The 21,001-nt window shown below is 40.9% G+C and overlaps 1 long non-coding RNA gene across 1 annotated transcript in view; it reads right to left on the bottom strand.

The window, feature by feature from the left end:
• Positions 1-2,506: 2,506 nt before the first annotated feature.
• LOC132485387 (uncharacterized) overlaps positions 2,507-21,001 on the bottom strand; it is a 135,943-nt gene continuing 117,448 nt past the window's right edge. The window contains exon 3 of the long non-coding RNA XR_009531407.1: positions 2,507-2,874. This is a non-coding gene — a long non-coding RNA (uncharacterized LOC132485387). The remainder of the gene's footprint in view (positions 2,875-21,001) is intronic.

The following is a 21,001-nucleotide window of genomic DNA, read 5'->3' as shown; positions in this document are numbered from 1 at the left end:
CTTCTTTTTCTTCATTGTCGTCTTTTATTTTTCATCTGATTCCTTCCATTTGTCAAAGTTAAATAACTTCCATCACAGGCATAAATTTAACAGTCACAAAACCTAGATGTAGGGCTTCCCTGGTGGCGCAGTGGTTGAGAGTCCACCTGCCGATGCAGGGGACACAGGTTCGTGTCCCGGAACGCGAAGATCCCATATGCCACAGAGCGGCTGGGCCCGTGAGCCATGGCTGCTGAGCCTGCGCATCTGGAGCCTGTGCTCCGCAACCGGAGAGGCCACAACAGTGAGAGGCCCGCGTACCGCAAAAAAAAAAAAAAAAAAAAAAAACCTAGATGTACATAAATCTTCATTTCCTCAAAACTGACTTAGCTCACAAGCCCCCATTTCCATAGATGGAAGAATACCTAACTTTGCCAATTTAAGGAAAACTCAGATATTTCTGGTTCTTCTCACTTTCTTTGGATAAATACAAAGTCAATAAGAAATTCACACTATTATTTCCTTCTGTTCCTTCCATTGATCCTCTAAATGTGGGGGTAGGAACCCATAATTATAAGGGTAGAGCAGCACATACTACATAGAAGAGGGAGTTCAGTCTAAAAGAGAAGACAGTGAAATAGTCCAGTAAGTGCCCAATCACAAGACCAATGAGAGTGTCAGGGGGGGCAGAGTGAATATAAAAAAGAACAGAGGGAGAAGACGGAACAAAAGCTCAGCCACAAGGGGCCAGAGACAGCTTCAGAGAGGAAGCGATTTTTAAGTCAAGGGTGAGTAGGAGTTAGTCAGTTTAAGGAGATGGGTAAGGAAGTCACAGGGACCATTTGCTAAGGCATGGAATCAGGGAAACTGTGACATGCCTGGGAAATGCAAGCAGCTCCCTGTGGCTGGAGCACAGGGAAGGTTGGAGGAGCGGGTAGAAGATGAGTTTAGAGAGGTGAACAGAGGTGTACATCAAGCCAAGGAACTGGGTGGGATCGTATTCTCTAAGCCAGGACTCGGCAAACTGTACGTGAAGTCCAGATAGGCCTGCTGCCTAGTTTTGTACACAAAGTTTTACTGGATTCAGCCATGCTCATTTGTTTGCATAATATTCATGATGCTTTCACGCTATACCATCAGAGTCAAGGACTTCTGACAATGTATGGCCATCAAGGCCTAAAATATTTATTCTCCATCCCTTTACATAAAAGTTTCACTGACCCTTCTGCAACCCACTTGAGAAATATACGCATCCTCTTTTTTTGCACACATTTTAAAATTCTTTTATTGAAGTATAGTTGTACAATATTACATAAGTTACAGTTGTACAATACAGTGATTCACAATTTTTAAAGGTTGTACTCCATTTATATTCATTATAAAATATTGTTATATTTCCATATTGTACAATATATCCTTGTAGCTTGTACCTCTTACTCCCTTACACCTTTATTGCCCCTCCCCCACCCCTCTCCCCATTGGTAACCACTAGTTTGTTCTCTCTAACTGTGAGTCTGCTTCTTTTTTGTTATATTCACTAGTATGTTGTATTTTTTTAATTCCATATATAAGTGGTATCATGCAGTATTTGTCCTTCTCTGACTGACTTATTTCACTTAGCATAATGCCCTCCAAGGCCATCTATGTTGATGCAAATGGCAAAGTTTCATTCTTTTTTATGGCTGAGTAGTATTCCATTGTATATAGCTATACCACATCTTCTTTATCCATTCATCTGTTGATGGACACTTAGGTTGCTTCCACATCTTGGCAATTGTAAATAATGCTGCTATGAACATTGGGGTGCATGTAGCTTTTTGAATTAGTGCTTTTGCTTTTTTTTTGGATATATACCCAGGAGTGGAATTGCCAGGTCATGTGGTAGTTCTATTTTTAGTTTTTTGAGAAACCTCCATACTGTTTTCCACAGTGGCTGCACAAATTTACTTTCCCACCAACAGTGCATGAGGGTTCCCTTTTCTCCACATCCTCACCAACATATGTTATCTGTATTCTTTGATGATAGCCATTCTGACAGGTGTGAGGTGATATCTCATTGGTTTTGATTTGCATTTTCCTGATGATTAGCAATGTTGAGCATCTTTTCATGTGCCTGTTAGCCATCTGCATTTCCTCTTTGGAAAAATGTCTATTCAGTTCTTCTGCCATTTTTTAATCAGGTTGTTTGTTTTTTGATATTGAGTTGTATGAGCTGCTTGTATGTGTTAGATATTAATCCCTTATCTGTCATATCATATGCAAATATTTTCTCCCATTCAGTACATTGTCTTTTAATTTTGTTGATGGTTTCCTTTCCTGTATGCACCCTCTTGAAAAGAAAAAGTTCTCAAAGACCTGAAGTGCCACTTAGATATCTTTAGTGTATTGATATTTATATTTGTGCAAACCTAAAACCAGCTGTAAGCATTTTATGCTTATTCCTCTTACATAATTATACAAATTTGCATATTAAATTTAAACAAAAATGACATTCAAATGAATGGTATTAATTCAATGTGACAGGTGACATCATTTGTATGGAAACAAATTTCCACTCTTAACATGGGACTGGCTACTGAATACAGGTTCTTTTGAATTTAGCAACTTAAACCACTTGGGCCACATGATGGTTTTCCTTACCTGAACTAGGGTAAAACCTAGGTTAATATAACAAAAGATAGTGACTTCATTGAACTTCATGTGTCCTGATTGCCTCATTTTGGGCTACAAAGTCTCTCTGCCTTCTTTTCTGTGTCAGCTCTTGATAATTATAGTAATGCCCATTTGTACAATAAAAACACAACACACATGCAGGCACTGAAATCAATTGTCAGTTCTCAGTTTTAAGGCAGCCATTCAGGTGATCCACAATTGCTTGTATTTTTTCAATGTCATCTAGATAAAATAAAGAAATTTGAAAAATAACACAGAGAGCTACAGATTCTGGATACATGCAAAGCTGATGAAGAACTCTAACAGATATTTATTGTGGCAAAAATATAGCTAAAAGGAGCTAGTCCAAGCTAGGTGAACTCAAGAGGTGGCAATGGGTTAGAGAGAAGAGGGCAAATATGAGAATTTTCGGTACACTATCTGGACAAGACTCTAACATCAAATGGTTGTGAGGAGGAAGAAATGCAAGGGAGAATTCTGAAATGACTCCCAGGTTCCTGGCCTGGGCATGGACATTCATCAAGGTGAGAAAACACAGAAGAGGTGGAAGTTTGTGAAGGAAAGACAATAAGTTCACTTGGGGGTGTTGAAATTAAGGCAACTGGGAGATTAAGTCTTTATCCTGAATGGAGTTATGTATATTGGACTGCACAATCATGAGCAAGGACTGGCTCAGACAAAAAGATTTGGGAGCTAGAAATAAGTGGTTGTTGAAGTATTTATACAGTTGAGCGGGTCCACATATAGAAAAGTAAAAAGTGAGAGCACAGAAAAGCACTAAAAATGCTCAATAAAGAACTAGCCATTAGAGACAGTTGTATAAATAACCACATGTATTCATCCACAAATATTATCAAGGCAGGATGATCTGTGCTGATGGAGGGAAACTGTAATATGCATAATATGAAATACCAATACGAAAATCACTCTGCCTTTTGGTGGGTACACAGAAGACAGAGGTGTTTGCAGAAGATTTACGTTTGTTTGCTAAAACTTGCTTTGCTCTTCCAGAAGGCATATTAACTTGAATAAGAAGGCAAAATGGTATGGAATGTGGCCTTCACTGCTGGTTACCCACACAGTATCCATTTCCCCTTCTTTCCTAGCAGATCCTTAATTTTTCTCAGGCTGTCAGTGTGCCTGCTGAGAACTGCATTTCCCAGCCTCCTTTCACCTATGAATGGCCATGTGACACAGTTCAGGTGGGTGAAATATAAGTAAAAGTCACCAGCTGAAACTTCTGGGAAGGCTTTTAAAAGGCAAATAGACTCGGCTGCCTGGATGCTTCGTCCTTACCCTTCATCCTGCAGGGAAACATCATTTGAGGCGGAACAACCGTGTTGTGACCTTGAGGCCCCAAGAACATGGTAAGGATTACTGGATGGAAATATAGGATGGTCCTGTGGACTTCATGGAGCCCCAGTATCCGCTCTAGACTTCCTACTTCCAAATGTAAGCAAGAATAATAAAACCTCTCATTTTTTGTCACTGTTTTCTGTTTCCTGAGGTATAGTGCAATTTCTACCCACCCAGAAGCCCTGTTTGAAAATGGTCTTAGGTAAAAATCTCTCCTTAAATAGCCTGTAAAGTTAATGTAATGTCCAGGAAAAAATGAAGAGTTGATTCTCACCTAGATATAACAGGAAGCCTGTCAACCCTATCACTTGATTAGACAAAGTAAGGGGAAAAATGGGGGTGGGCAGCCAGGAGATGAGCTGGCCGTGTTAAACAGATTCCTTCTAAGGCCGTGTCTACCAAATCTCCAAATTCTAACATCCTCCACCATGTTTTTATTTTTGGTTTGCATTTCCCCCCCATCCTTAGCATAGTGGAAGAAAAAAATGAACATAAATAGGAATACTCTTACGTACTAACATTCAGTGGCTTCTCATTGTCCACTCAATTAAGAATACGTAGGGTACTTTATTGAACTATTAATCTGTGATTTGTATGACCAGTGTTTTCCTCCCCTATTCTAAGCAAGTAGAAAGGTTAACTGCCACCTTACATTGGGGGAGCTTTGTGGTAGAAGCTTGAAGGCAAACTCCCTAATACTCCTGCTGGCTGATTGATCTTGAGGAGCTTGAGTTCCACAGGAGACAGAGGCAAAAGCAGGTGCAGCGAAGGAGAGAACAGAGATAGCCCTATACCAGAAAGGCACGGTGGTGTCCGCAAACAGCAGGGACCCCCGTCGTACTCCCGGCAATACCTGGAGGAGAGGAGAGAGCCTCTGAGGGGCTTGACTGTGTGGTGGAATGAAGGAGGCTGTACCCTGGACAATGGGGTTCCCATGTAAAGAAAGATTCCTGCAGTCCCAAAAGAGCACAGAAAGAGAACAACTGCCATTTAAGATTCTTTGACAGCTTTGACAAGGGGACTACCATGATCAGCCAAAAGTTAGGGGCAGTTCCTCTTTGTTTCAAGGAACCACAAAAGTTTCTGAGATACTGAGGGAGGGAAAGAGAATCCCCAGTAGACAGACTGAATTTACTTCAGCGAGGTGGGATAAAGCCTCAGAGGAGTATCTTGCACACTCCATTTGTGATTCAGGAGTTATCCCCACTGCCAGTACCAATTCCTTCTACTGGAGGCTCAGCCTCAGCAGCACAGTCTCCTCGGCCTGGTGCCCCAGACACCGGCTTTTCTTCTCCTGCGTGAATCCTATGCTCACGAGGCTTTTCTGCCTCAGCTTTGCTCAGCATTTCTGCAAAATGCATTCACTCACAGTAAATGAGTGTCCATTTTTTCAACCCTCAAACACTTTCCTTTCACAAAACTTTCCTTGATCCTGAAATTGTAAGTCATAATTTCCTCCTTTTCATCTCCAAATTACTGATTACTTCTCTCCTTGGGGTATTTACCCACACTACCTCGTGCTACGCTCTCCTATCTGCTCCCTCACTACACACACCTTTTAAAAAATGTATTGAACATCTACTGTGCACACTGAGGACAGTGACTGTTTCCCAGGTACCCAGCATAGGACCATATATGTATTCACTTACCAGCAAATACTTTGCGAGGGCCTGCTATGTCCCGGCCCTGAAACACTACAAAAAACAGAACATGGAGTCTGTCCCTGAGATTCTCTGTCTGAGTATCATGCATGGTCAAGGCTCATAGGAGTGAACATAATAAATTCCCAATGAGTAACTGTTGATATTAATTCTTAGGATTTTAAAGCTGTATTCAGCTACTTAGAGGAAATTTTAGCAAAATGGGTAAGATAATTCCTGATACTTCAGAATATGCCTCCAATACGTGGGCAGTGGGGGGTGTGTGGAGTAACCACTGCACTTATTAGAAATATAAAACAGCAAGAAAAACTTAAAAGTGTGCCTTAATCATTTCCATTTTGAAACTAGATAATTTTTATTTTCAAGATGACTGTGCAAATAAAAATAGTACTCCTTATTTGAAATCCATGAAAAACGCTGAGATGAAGGAAGTCTTGTCCAAAAGCTACTTTCTCTTCTCGGGATTTGTTTCCATAGCCTTTCATTCTTTTCTGCTGTCACTGCTGCTTTGGAATTTGCTATTATGTGTAATAAGACTCCATCACAAATGTTTGTGGGTAGGTCAAGAAATGTTCCCTGGGGATCCTGGCACAGTGCATTGAAGACTCAATCCCTGATCTCCCTTCCCACGCTCTTCATCCTGTGCTCAAGCTCTCTGTCTCCTTCCCAGTTCTCCATTCTCCTGACTCTACTAGCTGTTGGGGGCAAACTTGCTGTTTTCAATCTCTCAAGTATGTCACAAATCTTCTATCTTCATCAGCTAGTGAAGGAAAGAACACTGGCCTGGAATCAAGAAGCCCAAGCTGATTTGGTCATTTTTTTTCAATCAATAAATATTTTTACATTTTCTATAAGTCAGGTATTGGACTAAGCCTTAGCAAACAGTGATGAACAAGACAGTAAAGTCCCTGCCTTCAAGAAGCTGATATTCCAGCAGAGAAAAACAGTAAACAAGAAGATTATAGATAATGATAAATGCCAAAAAAGAAAGAAATGGAGTAATGTGACAGATAGTACCTGTAGGGGGTAATAGGAATATGGCTGTCAGAGAAGGCTTTTCTAATATTTAAGCAGAGAATTGATGTATGAGAAGATACTACAGATTCTAAGGAAGAGCGTTTCAGGCATCTCATCTTAAGATGAGAAAGAGTTCAATATGTCTAAGGCACAGAAGACCAATGTGACAAGAGATAGCCAGCAGGATGGAGAGGGACCCTATGTGAGTTCAGTAGAAAAGGATTAGCTCATGGAGGGCCTAGTAGCCACATGAGGAGTTTAGATTTTAATCTAAGAGTATAGGAAGTATTCAATGTGCTTTCAGCAGAGGAGTGACAGATACCATGTTTTAAAGATCATTATGTCTAATGGGTGGAGGGTGGAGTTAAGAATACCAATTAGGAGACTGCTGCCTAAATTCAGGAAAGAGAAGGGGAAGGATTCAATGCTTTCGAGTTGGAACTTGCAGGACTTAAAGATGGATCCCATGTGTAAGGCGAGTGAGAGTCACTAAGATGGAGTCTGGATTTTTGGCTTGAAGACTTTAGTAGATGATGATGTCATTTACTGAGATGGGAAAACACTCCAAGCCTATCTTGCCTGACCTTGGGCAATTTGGTCTCTTCAACTATGATATGAATATATTGAAAGAGGTAGAGTAGATGGCCTCAGACACTTCTTCAGCACTAAAATGGCACAGCACTATTGGATAATGAGGACATGATACGTTTTTCTTGCTTTCCATTAAGAGAATAACACAAGCTTTGGAACAAGAGAGCCTGGGAGCTCCATAAATCTCCCACAAAGCTCCATAAAGCCATGTGACGTTGGCAAAGAGACACTCTGTGCCTCTTCTCCTCAGCTGCAAAATGGCATCATAAAACTGCCTTGCTCACTGGACTGCTAGGGGGGATAACTAATTCAATTACGTAAGACCCCTAGAATATAATAGTGCTCAGTTAATTATACATTCTCCTTTCCTGACAGACTCAACACTTGCTCCTTCTCTCCTGTCATCCACTTCACTTTGTAAATGTCTTGACTCACTGATTTCCATTTTTTCTGATTATAAACTAATTCCAAGATTGGGGATGCCCAGAACAGAACTTCACCTGTGTCTCTCTCTGTGACAGTCACTCAGCCTTGACGTCTCTGCCTTCTCACCTGGAAGCTGAGCATTGAAGAGGGAGGGCATTGCAGCCAGCTCCAAGCCTGTGGACTCCAAGTTATCAACACTAGGATTTCAACTTTCCAGCTTAACTTTGGCTTATTCATCTCTCCCTGCCTTCTAGCTCCAACCTGCTCCTGAGGAACAGGACTCCAAGGACTGGGTGGGTCTGAGAAGAAAATGTGATGGAAGGCTTCAGGCTGCTTCCATACCCTGAAACCCCAGCAATATGTCTTTGTGCTGCTGCCGACCATATTACTTAACCCTTGGGGAATGAGATGGGCACGCTGCAAGAAGGTATATGATGGTCTTATCTGCTGCCCACACCGTGTTTTTAGTTACCAAAAACTAAACTTTAACCACAATAAAAATTCACTGATAAATGATCACCTTCATTTTTAAATTTATGCCTCTATTTTTCATTATCGCATTCACCCACTTTTCCTTTCGGGAAGAAATCTATAAAATCGAATTCCCCAAGTGTCAGGCAAAAAGACGTTTGTTTTTCAAAGGTTTCTTACCGACCAGACAGTAACCCAAGTTATGTCTGTAGTTTCTGCTATGGCAGCTAGAGGGCAGTGCAACTCTCTCTCTCCCCTCCCGCAGCCTAGCACATATTCTCCATCCCCCTTCCAGCTAAGGGCAGGGGGAAGAGACACAATGGGGGGAAACATGCTCACATACAGCAGGAACAGAGGGGGAAGTGACTTGAAAAGAAGCAAGCAACACGAAGTTCACAGGTCGCGTATCTTGGTCTTGCTTCCTCCTCGCTCACACAGCATTAGCTGCTTTCAAACGCATCTAACACACCCTTCACCTTTCCTCAGCCTCTTTCTACATCCTCTCCTACACCCAATTCTTCAGATTCTTCACATGTGAGCTCATCTCGGCTCTCACCCTTGTACGCTCTCACGCAGACTCACTAAGCACTTCCCTGAATATGCTGAGAGGGCTGCAACTCTTTCTTCCTTTCCAGCTCAGTGCTGGCCCCAAGGGCCTGTGACCCTGACTGGGAGAGGTGACTACTCTTATGAGGTCTTGGTGTGTGACAGTGGGCAGACCATGTGGCAGAGCCTAATTCCAGAGAGACTGGCTGCTGCAGCACCGCCCAGCCCCACAGGCAGGGAGGGCGTAACAGGTGAGTAACCAAGTGACTGCTGGCAGACAGTGAGGCAGCTGAATGCATGAACGCATGAGTGCCCTAGGTGCCACCACAAGTCACAGAAGAAACAGGAGCAGCTGGGTTTTGTGGGCAAGGCCAGGCACAGAACTAGAGCAAGGGTAAGGGAAGCCACAACAGCATCATCTTACATTCACAGAGAGCTTCCTGCTTTCCAAAACTCAGGCACAAAGACCCTGGTGTATCTGTTACTTCATGTAAGCAAGGCATGTATTACAATCCCCTCTTTATAGGCGAGGAAACACCTCATATGAAGGTTAAGCTGCTTGTTCCAGACAGACATTCATAACAGAGCTCAGCTAGAATCCACTACTAGGGTGAGCACTTTACCCAAAACATCACTGACCTGCATAAAATCACATATCAGAAGCAAACTTATAATGTGGGAGAGAATCCCTGACAGGGGTTAGGAAGGTGAAGGTCAGGCTTCTCACCATTTCAAATACATTAGACCCCTACACCTAGGTCATTCAGCATGCCCAAGTACTCCACAGGAGGAGCAAGAGAAGTGATCACAGCCAAGGCCCAGAAGAAAGAAAATGTGATTAAATGAGACGGCTTCCCCACACAGGACCTACTGGGCACCAACCTCTCAGGAGACGTCTGAAAGCTTGGGACGGCCTCATTCCCTTCCCCTCCCTCCTCCTAGAAGAGAGAGTTCTTATTGCCAGAATAGTCTAACTACAAGAGCTCATAGTGAGGATACTGCAGCCCATCCACTAGAGATTTTTGCCTGCAGGAAGCTTTTTTATTGCAACTCAAAGACAGAATATTTTAATAGGGCTTCCCCACCTCCCCTGCCCTATAATTTTAAGGAAGAGAACAAAAAGATCAAAAATAAAAGCTATCTTAGTGGTAATCTGTAGGTTGGAATGAGACATTGGTGTTTTACTTTTAAATTGATTCTCCTTTCTCAAAGCATTTTTTTCAAAAAATTAGTGGTAGGGAAGGTGAGGCACTGAATATTCTGTATTTTTATATCCACTCTAGTAGATTTTGATACAGTGTTTTGACTCCTGTTTGAATTTCTCTGTGACCTAGATCAAGAGACCTTGTTTCACGTTCCACATTAGTAAAAATTAAATTGTAGCTTCCATCTACATCCCACGCATTGTTTGGTTGATGAAGTAACTACAGTAAGACCATATTTACAAAATGGCTAAAACTAAATTATGGTTTTGTAAGATGTCAATACTTAGGTATCTTTGGGACACTTCCTGAAGCTACCTGTGAGAGTTTGTTCATTTTTCTTTTAATTAGGGATTTATTGTATTTTATTTTAAAATAAATAAATAAATAACCTGCATGCAGAGAGCCAAAGTATATGCTAAAGGTGATGTGAGTCACAAAGCTTGTTCCCAGGTAGAAATCACATTTCTTCTTTTCCCTGAAGAAATGTTTCATCTGAGAATACATTCAAGTAATTGACTACTTGCTGACCTCTTGGATATACCACGTTCTTGTGAATGTCCCTTGAAGACTTATGCTTCAAGATGGCACACCCAGCACATACTTACTTCTACTCCTTCACAAAAATCACAGGACATTTATGGTAAAGAAATACAGCAGGAATAGTCATGATACGATCATGACCAGGAGGAAGAATATCAGTGAGAAATTTATTTTGATAAATTTCTTGGTAATAAGAAAGAGGATGGGATCATATTACTGGATAAACCAGAGTGAAGGAAGTTAAAACACAGAACACATTTGGAAGAAGACTGCAGCAGAGGTAAAAGCCATTCTTTATGGCAGAGTCCTAGGAGAACATAAATATACAGATGACGAGAAACAAGAGTAGAAATAGCATGCAAAGCAGTCATCAGTGTAATTAATTAAAGTACTCTTATGAAATATCTGGTCCAGGTAGCCTCTCCCACCTCATTCCCATCCCCTTGCACCAAAGCAATTAGAGACTGGATTCTGAGCAGCAGAACTGCTGCCTTCGCACATCACACCCACATACCCTAAAGGAAAATCATCCTGTCAGCATGTCCCACCCACAGAGTTCATAGATAGGCCCTGATGGGCAGTGGAGATCCTTTTATGAGAATAAGACCCATGCTGCAGCAGGGAAACTTGTAACAGTAATCTGTAGGACTGACCACTAATACTCAAAGAAATCCACAGCCAAGATGAAAGATCTGAGAAGGGCTCCAAGGGAGCTTTTTGCTTTGATTAAACTATTCTCTATCCTGATTATGGTGGTAGTAACATAAGTGTATGCACTTATCAAAACTCAACAAACTGAACATCTCTAAAGGGTGAATTTTACTGTATATAAATTATGCCCCAATAAATCTGAACTTAACAAAGAAGCACAAACCACAAAAGGAAAGAAGCCTAAAGTTGTTGACATCTGACCTGGTCTGTAGCGATCCTGGAGAGTTTGTCCCCTTATGTGACAGCACAGAGGAATGGCAATGGAAAAGCTGGCTCCATCTTAGCAAAGGCAGGAAGAGGGCCTGATTGATGTAGAAGCAAAAGAGAGAGAAAGTCCTATGTACACTGCATACACACTGAGCACCAGACATACTGAGATCCCTTATTTTATTCAATTCACAACACAGTGGATACAACTACCTAGGGAAATGTCCCTTATCCCCCTGGATAGGACTGTTTGGGGGTGTCTTACATCAGCTGGGGACACCTAGATAGGTGCTCAATAAATGTGAACTAAAGGTCATGGAAACAAAAATAAAAGAGGCTTCTTATAAAAAAGGAACCACCAGAAAACAAGAAAGAGTTACTGGAAATTTAAAATATGGTTGCTAAAACTTTTTACATGTAATAGAAGGGCTGAAAAATAAAACCAAGGAAGTCTACTAAAATGTTGATCAAAAAAGAAAGAGATCAAAGATATGAAAATTTGAAATCATAGGGGATTGATATAAGAACTACACCCTGCTAACCAAACTGCCAGAAAGAGAGAACTGAAAAAATGCACAGGAGAAAATAATTTAAAAAACAGTGGTTAATGAATAAACAAAATGTGATTTATACATACAATGAAATATTATCCAGCCATAAAAAGGACTGAAGTATTGATATATGCTAATATATGGATAAATCTTAAAAGCATTATGCTAAGTGAAAGAAACAAGGCACAAAAAGCCATGTGATTCCTTTTATATGAAATGCCCAGAATAGATGAAACCATAGAGACAGAAAGTAGATTAGTGGTTGCTAGGGGCTAGGGGAAGAGGGGAATGGGGAGTGACTGATAATGATAATGGGGTTTCTTTTGGGGATGATGTAAATGTTCTGAAACTAGACAGTGGTTATGGTTGCACAACTTTGTGAATATACAAAAAACCATTTAATGGTATGCTTCAAAAGGGTGAATTTTATAGCATGTAAATTATATGTTAATTCTCAAAAAAGAAATAGTAGAAAAAAATTCTCAGAACTAAAAAAAAAAAAAAAAAAACCCAACAAAAAACATAAGACAAGATTGAGTATTAAGCAGAGTAAATATGTAGATGCTTATTTCCAAATCCATCCCTATGGAATTGAACACCAAAGAAAAAGAAAAAAGGAGCTAAACAAAAATCAAGAAAAAGTTATTTACAGGAAAATTGAAATAAAATTGCATCAAACTTCTCATCTGTAACACCTCTAGAAGACAATTAAACCATGCCTTTTCATAGTTCTGCAGGAGTATATTATTGACCAAATTAGAATAGGAAGTCAGACATTGATGAGACTAATATCTGCTAAGAAAGTACTTTCTATTTAACAAATAGTATGATGAAGTTGATATCTTAGTAATATAATGAAAACATTTGTGTTTTCACTCTCCACAAAAAAAGTAAGGCAATTAGCAACTTAGAATAAAAAAAATAGTTGTTCAAAAAAACAGTATTTGAATATGAACAACAAAAGTGTAGCATGATTTTGAAGAATCTGAGTGTGAAGAAAGAGAACCAATGTCTAGAACATGCTCCATTGAATAGTTTAGTGACATAGGATTGCATTCCTTTTTCTAGGTGTTAAACCACTTCACTTGATGCTGCACTTAATATTTATATAGTAAAAATATGAAAAGTGATGTTTATTGATATATTATAAATATAACTGATAAAGGGAATGTAATAAATATGGGGAGGGAGTAAAAGTTGATGATAAATTCCTCATCTTTCAGAGTGGGGAGGCAATAGATACTATTTAAATAATATGTTTGGAATAGAAGAATAGGCAAATTAAATTATAGTTATAACCATCAAGGACTAAAAACAGAAGCAATTAAAAGTGATTTCCTCTGTGGAGGATACTGGGAGCTGGGATAATAGACATTGATTTGTTATTTAATGGCTTTACATATTGTTTGACATTTTGTTTTACTACATGCAAGTGTGACTCTTATGAATCAAAAAAATAGCACAAGAACAATTCCCAGGCCTGCAAACTTAACTGACTATAATTGTATGGAATACTTTCAGCAGCAGTATACAGAAAACTTGACTAACAGTGGCTTAAATCATGCCATTTATTTGTATTAAAAGAGATTCAGGACTTCCCTGGTGGCGCAGTGGTTAAGAATCCGCCTGCCAATGCAGGGGACATGGGTTCAAGCCCTGGTCTGAGAAGATCCCACATGCCACGGAGCAACTAAGCCCGTGCGCCACAGCTACTAAGGCTGCACTCTAGAGCCCATGCACCACAACTACTGAGCCCAAGCATCACAACTACTGAAGCCTGCGCACCTAGAGCCCGTGCTCTGCCACCACTCGCTGCAACTAGAGAAAGCCCGCGTGCAGCAACAAAGACCCAACACAGCCAATAATAAATAAATAAAACAAATAAATTTATTTAGAGAAAAAAAAGAGAGATTCAGGGGTAGGCAGAGTGGTTTGGCCAGGGAAAAAACAGGCTCTTTCCATCTTTTTGTTCAGCCACCCAAAGCACTGGCTGTGGTCTCCCCTCATGATCCCAACATGGCCGCTGAGCTCCGGGCACCAGTTTTCTCACTAACATATCCCAAATCAGGTAGGAAATTAGCAGAGACATAAAGGACTACCTATCACATGCTGATCTCCTTTTATTTCTTTTCCAGAAACCACTGTCCTTTCTCCCTCCAACCCATTCAACCCCTACTTCTCTTACATTTCATTGGCCAGAATTACATCACCTTTTCGTCCCTAAACCACTCATAGGCAAAGGTGTAATTCACCATTACTGGCTTAGGCAAATTGTATCTTATCATCGGGGGCTGAGCACATTGCTCAAAACCAGTGTTCTTTAACAAGGAAGAAGACACAACTGACTGTTGGATAGGCAATAACAGGGTCAACCAGGCTGACTGACCAACTAACTAACCAGTCACTGTCCCTCATGAGGAGAGGACTGCTGACCTATCTGGCAGAATCACAAAGCATGGATTCTCTGATGACAAAAGTCTGTACCGTCCTGAGTCCTTAATCCTCTGTTGATTTAATGTGTATTAATCTTTTGAGATAAAAACCCATTAGTCATGTGTTGGCATCAGCAAATTAACACTGGCTTCTGGGGAGAAACTCTTGAGAGAAAAAAAAAATCACATCACTGCATTTTTCAAAGGTTCAACATCAAAAATTTATCACGTGTAAAAACCCAATCTGTTTGATACGATTAACTTTACAAATAGCTACTAGAAACAAGGCACATCTGACAACCTGAAGAATTAGAAGAGGAGGCAAACATTTTCCTTTCCGAATTAAAAAAAATTAGTCCCATCATTTCCAATGCTCCTCCCTTGTAACATTTTAGTGTTTCTCACACATTTCTTAAGTCAAAGACTTTCCAGAGGATTCCATGTATCAGACGGTTATTGGCTTGCTTTTCCGCAGCTCTATCACAGCTGATTTACTAATATATCCTAGAGACTTTCTGTGAAATGTATACAGTAAAAGCCCATAGTGCCTCGTAATTCCCACCTATTTTAAGTTAAAGACTTAATGCGTAGATGGGATCTGACATACGATTGTTGCTCACCAGTGCACTGTCAGAGCAGGTCTGAATAATTAGCACCAGCAGCTCTTCTTTCCAGATATTAATACCTTATATCATAAATGTCAAGAATAGCACAAAGATGCAACCGGAAAGCCTCTGTAGAGGAGGGAGCCCATCAATCATGGAGGTTTCACTCTATTTTCCTTCCATTTTACTATCAGAAAATAAACCCAGCGTGGTGAGATTTAAAGTCTTGACCTCCTCTTATTTATTACTTATCGCTATGCCTTCCCTGAAGCTGTACCCTGGAGGGAGGACTGAGAGAGAGAAGACTGCTCAGCTGGGGAGGGATAATGATGCGTTCAGGGGGCAAGAGGGGATGTTGGAAAAACAAAACCTCACAGCAGCACTCCAGGTGGTTCTATGCCCTCTATCTGTGTGCTTTGGGGACATGGAGATTGGGTGGTCGTAGAATGCAGGACCATGTGAGGGAAGTGTTTCTATCTGGACTATCTCAGTCCCTTCCCTACTCAGTGGAGAAAAGCAAACAATCTCTTTTATGGTTAGAGAATGAATATTGTAATAAATTTTAATGAGCTTGCTGAGGATCCCAAGCCCTAGACAAGCACCCTATTCAAACTAGGCACTCACTCTACAGTTAGCAAGACCACCTCTGACCCACCTCCAATAACAGGTATGACTCTTCCAACTGCAACCATGGGATCTCTAATTTAGAGATGAGGGAGTCCCTCCTTCCAAAAAACTAATTATTCTATCTTTAGAGAACTTTGGCTATATTGAGCTGAGGTCAGTCTCCTTGAAATTCCTGTCAGTTCATCCTACTTCCATCCTCTCGGGTCCCACTGTGCAATTGTATCTCCTTTTTCTTCTGGAAGCCATTTGTGTATTTGAAAAGTGCTATCTTAAAACTCCTGTAAATCAAGCTGACTGGCCTCAGGCTCTTTAACCATTCCTCCTGTGACAAACTTTCACATTTCAGTGTCTCATCTGAACAAGGCACAGTCTGCCTTTCCCTCTTTGAGTGAGTTCTCCCAAACAATGAGCAAAACACAATAGCAGCAACAACGAAATCTGTATCTTTAGTCCCAATCTCTCTCTTGGGCTCTAGATTTTTATCCAACTGCCTACTGGACATCACCACTGGAACAACACCTGATCGCTTCAAACTCAACCTGTCCCAGACTGAACACATGACCTTTTCTCCCCAATATGTTCCTTTCCTGCTGTTCCCCAAAGTCAGAACATGGTTTCACTATCAACTCACTTGTCCCAAGACAGAAGCCTGAGAGCCACTCTTGAATTCCCTGCTGTCCCCCACATCCAAATCATCACCAAGTCCTTGATTCCACTTCTGTATATTTTTCAGCTCTGCCCACTTCTTTCCATCTGCACTGTCACTAGTGCTGGCCACCATCTCTCACCTCAGTGACTGCAACAGCTTCCTAACAGGTCACCAGGCACCTAGCTGTGCTCCCTTCCGCCTCTTCCCTCCTCGACATTGAAGCTGGTGGGGACCTTCCAATATGAAACTCTGATTAAGTCACTTCCTTGCTTAAGAATATTTTATAATTGTCATCCAACAAAAATAATATCCAAGCTCTTTAAAGTGACTTGCAAAACCCTTCCAGACCTACCCCAGTTCTCCCTCTCCAGTTTCATCTCTCATTATTTCTCCCACCCTTCATGTCACAGTCTAAACGAACCTCCTCCCATTCCATCAGTGTTTTATGTCATTTTACCTCCAGGCCTTTGTACATGCTGTTCCCTCTTGCTGCAGCATTCTCTCCTCTCCCCACTGCTTGGTAAGCCAACTCCTACTCATCCTGCACATTTCAGCTTTAATGTCACTTTCTCATGGTAAACTTCCCTGAATGTTAAAGTTATGTATTCTCTAGGATACTGTTTTCATTTACTTCATTTCTTATTCAATTTTTTCCATAAGGAAATGAATTATGTCTATCTTGTTTATCATGAAATCCCCAGCACCAAACAAAGAAGGGGTGCAAAGAAGGACTTTGAAAAATATTTGAATGGATGAATGGAGGAATGAATGACAAAATCCTGCTCTACAGGGATATATTGTACAGCATGGGGCATATAGCCAATATTTTATAATAACTATAAATGGAGTATAATCTTTGAAAATTGTGAATCAGTATGTTATACACCTGAAATTTACATTATATTGTAACTCAACTATACCTCAAGGAAAAAAAAAATCTCACTTAAATATGGTGGACCTAAGCATGTCTCCCTGAACATGTATGTGTGAGGTTGGTCATTTGGACTCCAGAGAGGATATCACATTTATTCCTCACTAACCTTCATGGTTGTTAGGTTCAGTTCATCATTTCAGGTTGCTCAGATGTTTGGGGTCCTGATTCTCTCTAACCTATTCTCTAGCATATTAGCTATCACTCCAATTTAATGTTCCTTGAAGACTGAACTAGCATACCTTCTCTATCTTCATTAGGCAAGGACAGAGCCCAGTGACACCCATTAGACACCCACCTCCATTAATCAGCACCCATTGACTATACTCATTTAATCAGATTCAAACCTACTTCTTTTTTTTCCCCTTATCCTCATGGGTAAGCTGGTTAAGATTTCTCGATGAAGTCCAAATAAAGATTACTGTAATTCTCTAATTCCATGATTCTTAATCTTTTTGGACTACCACACTAAAAGATAATATTCAGATAATATCCTCTGGGCATACGCAAGTTTTTGTTAAATTCCCAGGAGCACAACTAAAACTCCACCTCTTTCTCTGCCATTAAAGAAATCACAGTGGCAATCAAGTGGATGACTGAGGTGTCTAACGACAGATCCAGCAGGAGTCCTGGCTCTTCTGGAGCTGAAGCTCTATTTGTGCCGGGCAGCTAGCCAGCAGAATGGTCACTGCCACTTCCAAGGCATCTGTGCAACACGTGCTTGGGCAGTCAGTCCTCTCCTCTCCTCTGAAGAGAATGTAACATTCCAGATCCCTTCCCTCTGGCCCTGACTCTGCACCCTTCTCACGTGGTATTTTAGTTCTTCCTGACCTAGTCCCCAGCTGGTCTCCAAACATACCGGGATGAAAAGAGCTATGTGGTTAAACTGATTTCTATTAAAATCAGTAGAGACTAATTAATACAATGTTGTAAGTCAACTATACTTAATTAAAAAAAATTTTTAATTAAAAAAACCCAAAATTTAAAAAATCAGTTGACTAGAAAGTATAGGAAATTTTACCTGGAAAACCATGTATCACACCAAAACAATTGTCCTATGAAACTGTGTCACCCCACTGCCCTAGCAGGCAGCCTCTGAAGTCCTAAAATTACATGAGATGATGAACACCAGCAGGGACTATGTCCATGAATGAAGCAGAGATCAATGAGACAGATATCATCCATAGCACAGCCCACTGGCTGCAGGGGCATCAAAGTAAGTAAGACAGAAAAAATATGTGTTTTTCCTGCTACAATACACATGAATTGCTGGCACAAGGTAAGGTCCCTGGGGCAGGGTCCTCAAAGAAAACCAGAAGCTGAATGCCCTAAGAGAATGGGTACACAGAGTTGGGATATCATAACGTTCCATTTCTAACATACCAGGCTTTATGGACTAAGAGTCTACCTACACACTAGGAGTCAGACCAGCAGAAAAAAATAGTTGAGAAGAACACAGAGAACAACAGCCCAAGCACAGGGATTCCAGGCACTGAGGGAAGGTAAATGTGAGACTACAATGAGGAAGGGCCAATGCCTGGACATCTGATGATGGGATCTTTTGATCCAATAAACTCAGAAACAAAAATTTAATGAGAACTTTAATCAACAAGCTCATGAGGGTTACCCAGGTGTGGCAGACACTGCTAGGTGCCTTCCCAAATCTACTCTCCACTACTTCCTTATTAAAGAATTCTGAATTTGTTTTTTAAACAGGATACATGGCTATCCAGCTAAAAGATTATTTTTTAGCTTTCCTTTCAGTCAGCTTAGGACATAACTAGTTTCTGCCAATATGCTGAATAAAGAGTGCTGTGTGCTAGGTTCAGGAAATCTTCCTGTATGGGAGGGGCTTTATTTCTTCTCTCACCTTCCTCCATCCACCAGCTTGGACTTGGGATAAAATGGCAAGACCCAAACAGCCATCCTGGACTGTGAGGTGGCCTTGAGGATGGAAGCAACAAACACAATACAGCAAAACAAGTGCAATTTCCTGACACTGTTATTGTCACAGTAGTCCTGGATTGCCTTATCTCCAGGTTTCTTTCTTGTGAGAGAGAGAGAGAAACTATCTCGTTGAAGATATTATTTTTCAGGACATTGTTACTTGCAGTCAAACCTCTAAATCATCGCTGCTCCCTCTTCCAAGTGTTCACCAACTACCTGAGCTCAGCCCCACTGCCTAGCTGCCCTGGCTTATCACAGGGGGATCCAGACCAATTAGCTTAACTCCCTCTCTTACAAGGGGCCCCAAATATAAGCTTAACCTTTTCTCCAAAACCTTAATTCCCCTAACTAACACATTTAGCTCTGTCATTGTGAATTATCTACAGCTTTCTGGTAAACTTTTATAGTTCCAATTTCTTTCCTCTTGGGATAACAAGATTCATGATTTTATTATCCATAACGTAAAGGTAGTTCCACTGATTTGTTTAAGGCTGAATAATGCAACCCTTTTAGTCATGTCAACTACCAAGTCATCATACCTACCAGTGACAGGATTATTACTGAACTTCAACTAGAATCTTGCCCAGCTAGCACTCACAAAATACACTAAGCCTGGCTTTAGGGACTAAATGGCACTGATTCCTTTCTATGTTTTCCAGAACTCTAGAGAGCCATTGTCTGTGCTCCTGGACTCAGTTAGATTACCACCACTTGAGAGATGAGACTGGGGATCAGTCTCTAAAGAAACTGTTGGAAAGTCATCTGGTACCACCTTCAACAAAGTAAGATCAATTGCTTGTGGTCTTTTTCAATGTCACCCCAACACTCCTCTAGGTATGTGCCCTTTTTCTGCCTCAAAAGTTAAATTCCGCATCTTCAAATCAAGAAGGAAGGCCTCTTTACCCAAATAGAGTAAAGGAAGCTTATGGGCCACATCTGAGCTGCTCCAGCTGTCAGGTGCAGAACTGAAGTCTCCCCTGGTGTGAACATCTATCCTTTCTTTTTTTTTTTTTTTTTTTTTTTTGTGGTACATGGGCCTCTCACTGTTGTGGCCTCTCCCATTGCGGAGCACTGGCTCCGGACGCACAGGCTCAGTGGCCATGGCTCACGGGCCCAGCTGCTCCGCGGCATGTGGGATCCTCCCGGACCGGGACACAAACCCGTGTCCCCTGCATCAGCAGGCAGACTCTCAACCACTGTGCCACCAGGGAAGCCCCAACATCTATCCTTTCTGACTCATCTTAGGCTGTTGCTTTTCTATGAACTTGAGCAATGACATCATTTCCTCAGGGGATGTCTGAACCCAAACAGATAATGAATGGAAGTATCTTTAAGGGGTTTCTAGATACTGAGAGTATCTCAGTTCTCTGTATTTGAGCTTCATCCCTTTCTTTTATGTATTTTAATTGGGCAGTTATGAGAAGTGTGTTCAAGTGAGGAAACATTGTGTTTGGGATTTAGATGCGTAATTAAAATATTTTTCCCAGACTCCCTAGTTCTTACCTAACTGCTTTTCCTTCAGCTCTTAGCAATTCTCATCTGATATACATTATGATCAGAAGCTCAGGATTCTATGGGATTGTTATGACTGTTTGGGAAGTAGTCAATATTGGTCAGCTGGAAAACCTGATTCTAAAATAACAAGCAGGCATTGGTTGGCCACACATTCAATTCATTCAATCTGACAAGCAATAACACTATTTCCAGTCATTGAGTGTTGTCATTTACTTTCAAGTCATTGGGTCCTTGCCATGTGCATCCTATAATCCATAGAGACTTTTAATGAATTGATTTCTCCTAGTTAGTGAGTTTTCTGTTAGCGCTTTTCACATAAAAAGCCATCAATGTCATCCAACAATTCCATTTGTCATTTACT

This window comes from Mesoplodon densirostris, chromosome 3 (genome assembly GCF_025265405.1).
Source record: "Mesoplodon densirostris isolate mMesDen1 chromosome 3, mMesDen1 primary haplotype, whole genome shotgun sequence".
Lineage (NCBI taxonomy): Eukaryota > Metazoa > Chordata > Mammalia > Artiodactyla > Ziphiidae > Mesoplodon > Mesoplodon densirostris.
This window is presented reverse-complemented; position numbering and strand designations above follow the sequence as displayed.